The 12,694-nt window shown below is 36.9% G+C and overlaps 5 non-coding genes across 5 annotated transcripts; all 5 read left to right on the top strand.

The window, feature by feature from the left end:
* Positions 1 to 5,809: 5,809 nt before the first annotated feature.
* Trnad-guc (transfer RNA aspartic acid (anticodon GUC)) lies at positions 5,810 to 5,881 on the top strand. Its single transcript has one exon. It is a non-coding gene; the product is annotated as a tRNA-Asp (tRNA).
* Positions 5,882 to 7,143: 1,262 nt separating this feature from the next.
* On the top strand, positions 7,144 to 7,215 carry Trnad-guc (transfer RNA aspartic acid (anticodon GUC)). Its single transcript has one exon. It is a non-coding gene; the product is annotated as a tRNA-Asp (tRNA).
* A 1,068-nt stretch (positions 7,216 to 8,283) lies between these two features.
* On the top strand, positions 8,284 to 8,355 carry Trnad-guc (transfer RNA aspartic acid (anticodon GUC)). The gene has a single exon. It is a non-coding gene; the product is annotated as a tRNA-Asp (tRNA).
* A 1,304-nt stretch (positions 8,356 to 9,659) lies between these two features.
* Positions 9,660 to 9,731, top strand: Trnad-guc (transfer RNA aspartic acid (anticodon GUC)). Its single transcript has one exon. It is a non-coding gene; the product is annotated as a tRNA-Asp (tRNA).
* Positions 9,732 to 11,968: 2,237 nt separating this feature from the next.
* On the top strand, positions 11,969 to 12,040 carry Trnad-guc (transfer RNA aspartic acid (anticodon GUC)). The gene has a single exon. It is a non-coding gene; the product is annotated as a tRNA-Asp (tRNA).
* The last annotated feature ends 654 nt before the right edge of the window (positions 12,041 to 12,694 follow it).

Raw genomic sequence — 12,694 nt, 5'->3', positions numbered from 1 at the left:
GAACGACCCAAATGGGAAGACGTTGCACATCAGTCAGCTGCACTAAAGACCTACTGGGGCCAGTGGGACATGTTGACGGTGAAAGAGGGCGTCCTTCTGAAGCGATGGGAAAGTGACGATGGCAAAGAATTCAAATGGTTACTAGTGCTTCCGAAGTCACTAAGGAGGAAGGCACTTGATGCACTGCATGCATCGAAGACTGCAGGCCATTTGGGTAGAGAGAAAACCTTGCCAAGGCTGCGAGAACGGTACTACTGGGTTGGTATGAGTGCTGATGTCAGAGTTTATGTGCGGCAGTGCGTAGACTGTGCCCGTAAGAAGAACCCTCCGTGCAAACGCCGAGCCCCGTTGCAGCAAACCCGTGTTGGAGCCCCCCCTGGAGCGAGTGGCAATCGATGTCTTAGGGCCCCTTACGGAAACTTACCAAGGAAATGCATATGTCCTTGTGGTGGGAGATTACTGGACTAAATGGATGGAGGCATACGCCATACCTGATCAGCGTGCTGAGACAGTAGCAAACAAATTAGTGCATGAATTTGTGTGCCGGTTTGGAGTCCCCCTAGAACTGCACTCAGACCAAGGGAGGAACTTCGAGTCAGAAGTTTTCAGCGAGATGTGCAAGATACTGGGCATCACCAAGACAAGGACTACCCCGTATAACCCGAAGTCTGATGGGTTAGTGGAGAGGTACAATCGTACGATAACCAATGCAGTGTCGCTGATGTTGTTACCACTACAAGACCAGAAGGAGTGGGACAAGTGTCTACCCTATGTGGGCTTTGCATATAGATCAAGTGTCCAAGCATCTACCGGTGAAAGCCCTAATATGATGATGTTAGGACGTGAAGTATCTGCCCCAGTTGACCTAGTGTTTGGTGCAGTGCCTGGAGAAGGAGAATGTGCAACTGACTATGCAGAAGAATTGAGGGAGAGAATGAGAGGTGTACACGAAAGGGCTAGGCATGCTCTTGAAGCGAGTAGTAGACGTCAGAAGCGGAACTATGACCGCCGAACACGAGATCCTATTTATAAGGAGGGTCAGTTTGTGTGGCTGTTTGATGTCAAGAGGAGACCTGGCTTGTCAAAGAAACTAACACTGCCGTGGGAAGGTCCCTATCTAGTGGTGACAGCACTATCGGATGTCACCTTCCGCATACAGAAAACGGCCAGAAGTAAACCAAAGGTTGTGCATGCGGACCGCCTCAAACCCTATGAAGGACCAGAGCTAGAACCATGGGTCTTCGAAGCTCCAGTCCCGGCAGAGAAACAGTCTGAGTTGGAGACTGATGTGTTGCCAGAGGTGGAAGGATTAGTGGAAGCACCTAAACCGGATGACCCTGTAGCAAATGGGGACAAACCTACAGAGAGTCAAGGAACTGAAGAGAAGAACTCAAGTACGAAACCGGACACAGAGAGACCAAGTATCTTGAGGAAATGTCCAGTAAGATCGGGGAGAGAAGAAGAGAGTCCAGTTCAATCCAGAGGTAGCAGTGCAAAACATCCCAAGATGGGGAAAAGGCAATAAAGTTCCAGGAAGTGGGCGTATGGTAAATCGGGTTGGAGACATAGGAGAACGTAAAGAAGCAGCTAATGCTAATGACACATATGGACCCCAGCTGTGGGTGGGACGTCGGAATCCAAGCCGAGTCAGACAGAGACCCATTAGGTACCGTTAGCCTAAGAGTAAACCAGGAGAGATTGCTGAAAGTATTAATCCCTTGTATTTTCTTTTATTACAGAAATCGACATGGCTTCTAATAGAGCAAGAGTGGATGAAGAATGGGAGAAGGAAAAGGAACGATGGCGAGAAGATTTCCGCCAGGAGTACCAAGTATGGGAGAGAGAATTAAGAGAAAGGGAGAGGAGAATGAGTCAGGCGGAAGGGTACTATCAGCACTGGATGGAAATGAGGAGACATGAACGTTGGCAGTGGGAGATGGAGTTAATGGAAAGAGAACGGAGGGTCAGTGCGCAGGAAAACGAGTTGGGTATGCTGGAGCGGAAATTAGAAAGAGCAGAAAGGAGGTTAAAGAAACAGCAAGAGCGGGTAGAAAGGAAGGAACATGAGAAGCGACAATTGGACAGAAAGATCGAGGACGCAGAGGAAGAGATACAGAGACTAGAAGAGCTCGAGCGGCAAATCATGGACCAAGAAAGGAGAGAGAAGGAGGAAGGAGAGTATCGACAGAGTCTAGAAGAATGGTCGCAGCTAGGAGCTGAAGAAGACTAGGGATCTGCTGTCATCAGGAGACCGACTCCGTGTTGGACAAAGGATATTTTGGCCTCGGGCATGTCAGATGATCAAGCTGACTACCATTGCCAGGAACTTGTTGGCTTCAGGCATGCCAGATGATTAAGCTGACTACCATTGCCATGACTGAGTCGGAAGGAGCATAGGACGCTATATATTTAAAAAATGTTGTAGAGTAAATTGTGTATATATATAGGTGTAGAGTAAGACAATTTCGAACCCCGTTAGTGTTTCAAAGATCACATTTTGACGGAGCGTCAATAATGTTGGGAGGGGGCTGTGTGACGGGATTCGAAATATTAAATATTATAAAGTAGTATCCTTTAATTTTGCTATCCAAATCACGTAGTGCGCCTTTTTAAAGGCGAATTTTCGTTTGCATTACGTCATTATCAATCAATCAATTAACTGGTAATAAGCCTCGCTGATTGGCTGCTTACCATGCGGTCTCGCTTGAGTGGAAATTTCCCCACTCCGGTGATGATCGTTCTAGGTAATGATATTTCTCTTGTTCTTTCGTTATTCTTTTATTATTTTTATTATTATAAATGATACTAGGAATTCAATCATTCCAACTCATCTTAGATTATTATGTATAGAACACGTAGAGGTGATTTGGGAGTCATGAAATTAATTTTAGGATGTGTTTTGGAGCGATTTTGTGTGAGCAATTCGAGTGATGCTTCGTTGTTTTATTTTCCGTGTGCGTGTATACGGAAAGCATAGCATCTCTGCACATTTCTTATCGGGTTTGGCCACAAATTCACCCCCAAAATCATGCTTTATCGTGTTCGTATTTCAAAATCATATGTTCTAAACAATATGGTATTCTTTGCTGCTCATGTTGGTATATAACAGAACTTTCTAGGTGAAGCGGAAAGAGAGAAATTGCTGATTTAGTTCGTCTATCTTAGATTATTTTATAATTAAATTTATTTGGGTTCCATTATTGCTAGATGGCGGACGTGCCAGATTGTGCATATCAATGAGGTCAAAGGTATACGTACCGCACAGCGCATTACTAAGTAGCGCATATACATGTACATGCGCTAATTGCGTTACTCGGGTTTTCCCCGAATAATATTTTGGATCTTGGATTTAATTAATTATTTGAGATGGCGAGTTGTGCATAATATTAATAGGGATTATTATATTTTCGCGTTATATTATTTTCGTTTGGAAAATAATATTCTCTCTTCCACACTCTTCACAATTTATTATGTGTTTATTTATATTGTCTGATTTTTGGCATTATTCATGATTATTATTAGTATGCAAACATTGTAGCCTCAGCTAAAAGCAATTGTTTAATAACGGAATTATATTTTGTCAAATTATGGAGGCTTTAACATTTGGATCAGAGTATTTATGTGAAACTCGCGCAAGTCACGCCCAGATACTATTTTAAATTAATTAGGTCTTTATTACAAAACATGTCGTGTGCAGGGCCTATGATCTCATATAAAGTGTGTGAAGTGTATTTAAATATTCATGTATTTTTATTTTTATAATATGTGGATGTTAAGTGCTCACGGAAAGTTATTGGTAAGATGATATGGTATATTTTTATCATTGTCATGTGTGATTTCAACAGACATTGTGTTGTGGTTACGTGCACGTGTATGTTTGCTTTTCAGTGGGAGAGAGAGAGGAGCACGGAGCAAGGAGCACGGATCCATAAAGGAGGAGAAGGTCGAAGGGGCCAATGCAGTAGCGTGGCGCAGCCCAGGACACATCAACGGGTAATGGTAGCAGAGAGGAGGTCTGGGGCCTAATTACTGCGGAGGGTAATATTTGGCGAGTTAATGGTAGCAGGGAGGAGGTCTGGGGGCCTAATACTGCGGAGAGTGATATTTGGAGAGTTAAGGGTAGTAGAGAGGAGGAACACGTCGGGTAGGACTGGTGTCCTGGTTCTACGTGGACTGGTGTCCTGGTTCTACGTGGACTGGTGTCCTGGTTCTGCGTGGACTGGTGTCCTGGTTCTACGTGGACTGGTGTCCTGGTTCTACGTGGACTGGTGTCCTGGTGCGACGTGGGCTGGTGTCCTGGTGCAACGTGGGCTGGTGCCCTGGTACTGCGGGTATTTGGAGGAGAGTTTGACTAGTCCGAGTTGGGTGATGGAGGAGTTTGACTGGTCCGAGTTTGGGTGATGGAGGAGTTAGTCGGTCCGAGTTTTGAGTGATGGAGGGCTTGAGTTTTGAGTGGTGGAGGTAGTAGACCAATCCAAATCCTGAGTGATGGAGGTAGTGACAAGGCCTAATGGTATAGTAGGGCCTAATGGTTTGTATGGAGCTATTGTTTATAACACATAGTCTGTTGAAATCTGTATTGTTGTTTACCATGTCGTAATTCTAAGAATGATGATGCATAGAGATATATACGTCATGTATCGGAAAGATACATACGTATGTCATCTTTTATGTATTGTTGAAAATCTGGTCTGCACCTAGAGAGGGGCCTCTATGTGCAAATTTTCAATTGCGTTCAAAAACTTAGAGGTATTTTTCAAAATATTAATATGTGCCAATGCATATTATATGTCATTTGCATGTATTATACCTATTGGCATGCGCCGCGTGGGGCCATGCTGCCCAATTTTTCGTATGCCAATAGGTAGTTGTGTTTTATATCATATTTTGTCAAACTTTGTGATGATACCTTGCCACTACATGCTTGCATGTCGTACGCAAGTGTCGTCGATATTAGCATGGCGCTTCGCTTGGGACCACTATGCCCAAATTTTCATTTTGTACTAAATAACTTAGATTTTTGTAGGCCTAACATGTTATATAATTATATTAACACATTTTCTTATTTACTCCGGTGATGATCGTTCTAGATTCTGGTGTGGCGTGTTTTAGGGTTTACAAATCAGACTGTTGCCGTTGTGTAGCGTGTTATTGGTGGTACGGCAACTTGTGTTTACTGTTACCTGCTGCCCGGTTATTGTGACGCGCGAGACAGCCTGCTGGCCAGATTAAAAGCTAGTGTTGATCGATATGTGAGATGGTATTGCTTTGTGGAGATAAAGTATGTTCTGGAAGCCGTAGTATGTAATACAGATAAGACAAGTGCCACGAATAAATCAGTATACATTGTTGAAGTAAAACGAGATATCACTGCAGTTTTCTTTGAGGTCCATCACAGACTCCTCCAGTGCATAGTCGGATTCTAGCTCCGGCAAGCCCACCTATAAAACCACTTGCTAAGTACCTAGCCGCTCGGTCCCGTCACAGTAATATAAAAACACATCATTAACAAGTACATGCTGAAATTTTAAGACTTGAATCTTAGCTTGAAAGTTTGCACATTTGTTGAACTTCTTACATCATTACTCAGCTTATTCCAAAACGGAGCAGGCCTGTTTAATTTTGTTTTTCTGGTAGGTAGGGCCCTATACCATAATTAAATATAATAATTCTAGGCAATTTCAATAAAAAAAAAAACACAAAGAATTAATCTCTCTTATTTATTTTCGGAGCTTTTACCATGTGGAAATTTGCATAGGTCTACATTGAAATTTCTATACGTTAAAATTTCGCCTTTGACTCCGACAAATCCTAGATAGTATAGTGGTGAGTATCCCCGCCTGTCACGCGGGAGACCGGGGTTCAATTCCCCGTCTGGGAGAGTTATTTTTTGGTTGTTTAAAATATTATCATATTGTTTTGCAAAAAATGGATTAAAAAAATATTTAAAATATTAAATTTAAAAAAAAAGGAGAAAAATTAGCGATTTTCAACTTAAAATGTGTGTAAAAAAATGTAAAAAAAAATCCGACCGACCTACCCTAATTTTTTTTATGTTGCGCCAATCAAACTATTTTTTTAGTCCTTACTTCGAGGACTGTTAGGCCGAATGGAATTCCCGATATTTATACAGTGTGATATTGGTAGTCTACGGTGTTTTTATTAATGATAATCATCATGATCATGTAATATACTGATTTCAAGTGAAAGGCCCTATTTTTTCTCATAAACATATTGAAATTAGAAGTTCAAACTCAGTGTATTTCCGAAGATGTCATCGAAAAACTGCCTAATTAGTCTCAAATATGGTATACCATATATTCGGCAGTTTTTTTGATGATTTCTTTGGAAATATACCGCTTTGGAACGCCAAATTTGAAAATGTTTATGAGAAAAATATGATCTTTCATCTGATACCAAAATCAGCATGAGATAAAGTGGGGGATGAGATTGTCAATCAGGTTACCCACCTTTAAAATGTGTGTAAAATTTTTTTTTTCATCTGACCAACCTACCCTACTTTTTTTCATGTTACCTCAATCAAACAATTGTTTTAGGCCTTTCGAGGACTGTTAGGCCGAATATTTTGTTTTATTTTTTTTGAAAAATGGTGGAAATCCCCTATTTGGTCAGCTTTTGCATACACAACAATACCTGAAAAAATGTATTTATTTTATTCATATTTATCCAGGGTAGCCCAATTCAGCTAATAGCTGGTCTAACACGGGGCCCTGCAATACATCATTATCAACATGCAATTTATATAAAATATACAACTATTAGATACAAAATTAAAATACAGAAATGTATGCAATTTTCAAAGTAATATAAAAACACATCATTAACAAGTACATGCTCAAATTTTAAGACTTGAATCTTAGCTTGAAAGTTTGCACATTTGTTGAACTTCTTACATCATTACTCAGCTTATTCCAAAACGGAGCAGGCCTGTTTAATTTTGTTTTTCTGGTAGGTAGGGCCCTATACCATAATTAAATATGATAATTCTAGGCAATTTCATTTAAAAAAAACACAAAGAATTAATCTTTCTTATTTATTTTTGTAGTTTTTACCATGTGAAAATTTGCATAGGTCTACATTGAAATTTCTATACGTTAAAATTTCGCCTTCGACTCCGACAAATCCTAGATAGTATAGTGGTGAGTATCCCCGCCTGTCACGCGGGAGACCGGGGTTCAATTCCCCGTCTGGGAGAGTCATTTTTGGTTGTTGTTTAAAATATTATCATATTGTTTTTGCAAAAAATGGATATTGGTAGTCTACGGTGTTTTTATAAATGATAATCATCATGATCATGTAATATACTGATTTCAAGTGAAAGGCCCTATTTTTCTCATAAACATATTGAAATTAGAAGTTCCAACTCAGTGTATTTCTGAAGATATCATCGAAAAACTGCCTAATTAGTCTCAAATATAGTATACCATATATTCGGCAGTTTTTTGATGATTTCTTCGGAAATATATCTCTTTGGAACGCCAAATTTCAATATGTTTATGAGAAAAATATGAGCTTTCATCTGATACCAAAATCAGCATGAGATAAAGTGGGGGATGAGATTGTCAATCAGGTTACCCACCTTTAAAATGTGTGTAAATTTTTTTTTTTTAATCTGACCGACCTACCCTACTTTTTTTCATGTTACGCCAATCAAACAATTGTTTTAGGCCTTTCGAGGACTGTTAGGCCGAATATTTTGTTTTATTTTTTTAAAAAAATGGTGGAAAACCCTTATTTGGTCAGCTTTTGCATACACAACGATACCTGAAAAAATGTATTTATTTTAATTATTTTATTCATATTTATCCAGGGTAGCCCAATTCAGCTAATAGCTGGTCTAACATGGGGCCCTGCAATACATCATTATCAACATGCAATTTATATAAAATATACAACTATTAGACACAAAATTAAAATACAGAAATGTATACAATTTTCAAAGTAATATAAAAACACATCATTAACAAGTACATGCTCAAATTTTAAGACTTGAACCTTAGCTTGAAAGCCTGCACATTTGTTGAACTTCTTACATCATTACTCAGCTTATTCCAAAACGGAGCAGGCCTGTTTTATTTTGTTTTTCTGGTAGGTTGGGCCCTATACCATAATTAAATATAATAATTCTAGGCAATTTCATTTAAAAAAAAGGCAAAGAATTAATCTCTCTTATTTATTTTCGGAGCTTTTACCATGTGGAAATTTGCATAGGTCTACATTAAAATTTCTATACGTTAAAATTTCGACTGTGCCTCCGACAAATCCTAGATAGTATAGTGGTGAGTATCCCCGCCTGTCACGCGGGAGACCGGGGTTCAATTCCCCGTCTGGGAGAGTCATTTTTTTGGTTGTTGTTTAAAATAATTATTATCATATTGTTTTTGCAAAAATGGATTAAAAAAATATTAAAATTTAAAAAAAGGAGAAAAATTAGCGATTTTCAACTTAAAATGTGTGTAAAAAAATAAAAAAATAAAAAAAATCCGACCGACCTACCCTAATTTTTTTTTATGATGCGCCAATCAAACAATTGTTTTAGTCCTTACTTCGAGGACTGTTAGGCCGAATGAAATTCCCGATATTTGTACAGATTTGTGTGATATTGGTAGTCTACGGTGTTTTTATTAATGATAATCATCATGGTCATGTAATATACTGATTTCAAGTGAAAGACCCTATTTTTCTCATAAACATATTGAAATTAGAAGTTCCAACTCAGTGTATTTCCGAAGATATCATCGAAAAACTGCCTAATTAGTCTCAAATATGGTATACCATAATTTGACCGTTTTTTGATGATTTCTTCGGAAATATACCCCTTTGGAACGCCAAATTTCAATATGTTTATAAGAAAAATATGAGCTTTCATCTGATACCAAAATCAGCATTTTGATGAGATAAAGTGGGGGATGAGATTGTCAAGCAGGTTACCCACCTTTAAAATGTGTGTAAAATGTTGTTTTTAAATCCGACCGACCTACCCTACTTTTTTTCATGTTACGCCAATCAAACAATTTTTTAGGCCTTTCGAGGACTGTTAGGCCGAATATTTTTTTAAATTTTTTTTTGAAAAATGGTGGAAAACCCCTATTTGGTCAGCTTTCGCATATACAACGATACCTGAAAAAATTTATTTATTTTATTTATTTTATTCATATTTATCCAGGGTAGCCTAATTCAGGTAATAGCTGGTCTAACATTGGGCCCTACAATACATAATTATACATAACATTAAAAGGCAACAATTATGAACATGCAATTTATATAAAATATACAACTATTAGATACAAAATTAAAATACAGAAATGTATACAATTTTCAAAGTAATATAAAAACACATCTTTAACAAGTACATGCTCAAATTTTAAGACTTGAATCTTAGCTTGAAAGTTTGCACATTTGTTGAACTTCTTACATCATTACTCAGCTTATTCCAAAACGGAGCAGGCCTGTTTTATTTTGTTTTTCTGGTAGGTAGGGCCCTATACCATAATTAAATATAATAATTCTAGGCAATTTCATTTTAAAAAAAGACAAAGAATTAATCTCTCTTATTTATTTTTGTAGCTTTTACCATGTGAAAATTTGCATAGGTCTACATTGAAATTTCTATACGTTAAAATTTCGCCTCCGACAAATCCTAGATAGTATAGTGGTGAGTATCCCCGCCTGTCACGCGGGAGACCGGGGTTCAATTCCCCGTCTGGGAGAGTCATTTTTTGGTTGTTGTTTAAAATATTATCATATTGTTTTTGCAAAAAATGGATATTGGTAGTCTACGGTGTTTTTATAAATGATAATCATCATGATCATGTAATATACTGATTTCAAGTGAACGGCCCTATTTTTCTCATAAACATATTGAAATTAGAAGTTCCAACTCAGTGTATTTCTGAAGATATCATCGAAAAACTGCCTAATTAGTCTCAAATATGGTATACCATATATTCGGCAGTTTTTTGATGATTTCTTCGGAAATATACCCCTTTGGAACGCCAAATTTCAATATGTTTATAAGAAAAATATGAGCTTTCATCTGATACCAAAATCAGCATTTTGATGAGATAAAGTGGGGGATGAGATTGTCAAGCAGGTTACCCACCTTTAAAATGTGTGTAAAATTTTGTTTTTAAATCCGACCGACCTACCCTCCTTTTTTTCATGTTACGCCAATCAAACAATTTTTTAGGCCTTTCGAGGACTGTTAGGCCGAATATTTAAAAACATTTTTTTTGAAAAATGGTGGAAAACCCCTATTTGGTCAGCTTTCGCATATACAACGATACCTGAAAAATTTTATTTATTTTATTTATTTTATTCATATTTATCCAGGGTAGCCTAATTCGGGTAATAGCTGGTCTAACATTGGGCCCTACAATACATATACATAACATTAAAAGGCAACAATTATGAACATGCAATTTATATAAAATATACAACTATTAGATACAAAATTAAAATACAGAAATGTATACAATTTTCAAAGTAATATAAAACACATCTTTAACAAGTACATGCTCAAATTTTAAGACTTGAATCTTAGCTTGAAAGTTTGCACATTTGTTGAACTTCTTACATCATTACTCAGCTTATTCCAAAACGGAGCAGGCCTGTTTTATTTTGTTTTTCTGGTAGGTAGGGCCCTATACCATAATTAAATATAATAATTCTAGGCAATTTCATTTTAAAAAAGACAAAGAATTAATCTTTCTTATTTATTTTTGTAGCTTTTACCATGTGAAAATTTGCATAGGTCTACATTGAAATTTCTATACGTTAAAATTTCGCCTTTGACTCCGACAAATCCTAGATAGTATAGTGGTGAGTATCCCCGCTGTCACGCGGGAGACCGGGGTTCAATTCCCCGTCTGGGAGAGTCATTTTTGGTTGTTGTTTAAAATATTATCATAAAAAAAAAAAAAAAAATGGATATTGGTAGTCTACGGTGTTTTTATAAATGATAATCATCATGATCATATAATATACTGATTTCAAGTGAAAGGCCCTATTTTTCTCATAAACATATTGAAATTAGAAGTTCCAACTCAGTGTATTTCTGAAGATATCATCGAAAAACTGCCTAATTAGTCTCAAATATAGTATACCATATATTCGGCAGTTTTTTGATGATTTCTTCGGAAATATATCTCTTTGGAACGCCAAATTTCAATATGTTTATGAGAAAAATATGAGCTTTCATCTGATACCAAAATCAGCATGAGATAAAGTGGGGGATGAGATTGTCAATCAGGTTACCCACCTTTAAAATGTGTGTAAAATTTTTTTTTTTTTTAATCTGACCGACCTACCCTACTTTTTTTTCATGTTACGCCAATCAAACAATTGTAAAAGGCCTTTCGAGGACTGTTAGCCGAATATTTTGTTTTATTTTTTTTGAAAAATGGTGGAAAACCCTTATTTGGTCAGCTTTTGCATACACAACGATACCTGAAAAAATGTATTTATTTTAATTATTTTATTCATATTTATCCAGGGTAGCCCAATTCAGCTAATAGCTGGTCTAACATGGGGCCCTGCAATACATCATTATCAACATGCAATTTATATAAAATATACAACTATTAGACACAAAATTAAAATACAGAAATGTATACAATTTTCAAAGTAATATAAAAACACATCATTAACAAGTACATGCTCAAATTTTAAGACTTGAACCTTAGCTTGAAAGCCTGCACATTTGTTGAACTTCTTACATCATTACTCAGCTTATTCCAAAACGGAGCAGGCCTGTTTTATTTTGTTTTTCTGGTAGGTTGGGCCCTATACCATAATTAAATATAATAATTCTAGGCAATTTCATTAAAAAAAAAAGGCAAAGAATTAATCTCTCTTATTTATTTTCGGAGCTTTTACCATGTGGAAATTTGCATAGGTCTACATTAAAATTTCTATACGTTAAAATTTCGACTGTGCCTCCGACAAATCCTAGATAGTATAGTGGTGAGTATCCCCGCCTGTCACGCGGGAGACCGGGGTTCAATTCCCCGTCTGGGAGAGTCATTTTTTTGGTTGTTGTTTAAAATAATTATTATCATATTGTTTTTGCAAAAAATGGATTAAAAAAAATATTAAAATTAAAAAAAAAGGAGAAAAATTAGCGATTTTCAACTTAAAATGTGTGTAAAAAAATAAAAAAATCAAAAAAATCCGACCGACCTACCCTAATTTTTTTTTATGATGCGCCAATCAAACAATTGTTTTAGTCCTTACTTCGAGGACTGTTAGGCCGAATGAAATTCCCGATATTTGTACAGATTTGTGTGATATTGGTAGTCTACGGTGTTTTTATTAATGATAATCATCATGGTCATGTAATATACTGATTTCAAGTGAAAGGCCCTATTTTTCTCATAAACATATTGAAATTAGAAGTTCCAACTCAGTGTATTTCTGAAGATATCATCAAAAAACTGCTTAATTAGTCTCAAATATGGTATACCATATATTCGGCAGTTTTTGATGATTTCTTCGAAATATACCCTTTGGAACGCCAAATTTCAATATGTTTATAAGAAAAATATGAGCTTTCATCTGATACCAAAATCAGCATTTTGATGAGATAAAGTGGGGGATGAGATTGTCAAGCAGGTTACCCACCTTTAAAATGTGTGTAAAATGTTGTTTTTAAATCCGACCGACCTACCCTACT

Source organism: Amphiura filiformis, chromosome 7, assembly GCF_039555335.1.
Source record: "Amphiura filiformis chromosome 7, Afil_fr2py, whole genome shotgun sequence".
Classification (NCBI taxonomy): domain Eukaryota; kingdom Metazoa; phylum Echinodermata; class Ophiuroidea; order Amphilepidida; family Amphiuridae; genus Amphiura; species Amphiura filiformis.
Note: the sequence above shows the minus strand (reverse complement) of the source record. Positions and strands in the feature narration are given on the sequence as shown.